We start from the raw sequence: 536 nt of genomic DNA, 5'->3' as shown, positions 1-536 counted from the left end.
AAATATATATAGTGTGTGTGTGTGTGTGTGTGTGTGTTTGTTCATCCCTCGCTCTCTCACTTTATATCTATATATATTCATTTATTCTTTTCTTTTACTTGTTTCAGCCATCTGACTGGGGCCATGCAGGACACCAATTCATTCGAAGGAATCGACACCTGAACTTATTCTTTGTAAGCCTGGTACCCATTCTATCGGTGTCTTTTGCCAAAACGCTAGATTACGGAGAGGTAAACACATCAACATTGGTTGTTAAGCGATGGTGGGGAGGACTACACAAACTCGGACACACACATAAATATATACATATATATATACTACACGATTCTTTCAGTTTCCGCCTACCGAATCCACTCACAAAGCCTTGGTTGGCTCGTGGCCCAAGGTATCACGCCGTGGGACTGAACCCTGAGCCATGTGGGTGGCAAGCAAGCTTCTTACCACATAGCAATGCCATATTCATATATATATATATCTATATATATATATATCTATATATATATATATATATATATATATATATATATATATATACA

General features: G+C 37.5%; 1 protein-coding gene and 1 long non-coding RNA gene across 5 annotated transcripts in view; one reads left to right on the top strand and one right to left on the bottom strand.

Moving 5' to 3' along the window:
* Positions 1-447, top strand: part of LOC128248551 (uncharacterized) — a 172,517-nt gene extending 172,070 nt beyond the window's left edge. Inside the window, exon 3 of the long non-coding RNA XR_008264723.1 lies at positions 108-447. This is a non-coding gene — a long non-coding RNA (uncharacterized LOC128248551). The remainder of the gene's footprint in view (positions 1-107) is intronic.
* LOC106878173 (uncharacterized) overlaps positions 1-536 on the bottom strand; it is a 1,037,364-nt gene that overhangs the window by 814,889 nt on the left and 221,939 nt on the right. The window lies entirely within an intron of this gene.

This window comes from Octopus bimaculoides, chromosome 8 (assembly GCF_001194135.2).
Source record: "Octopus bimaculoides isolate UCB-OBI-ISO-001 chromosome 8, ASM119413v2, whole genome shotgun sequence".
Lineage (NCBI taxonomy): Eukaryota > Metazoa > Mollusca > Cephalopoda > Octopoda > Octopodidae > Octopus > Octopus bimaculoides.
The sequence above is the reverse complement of the archived record's forward strand: the minus strand, read 5'-3'. Positions and strand labels throughout refer to the sequence as shown.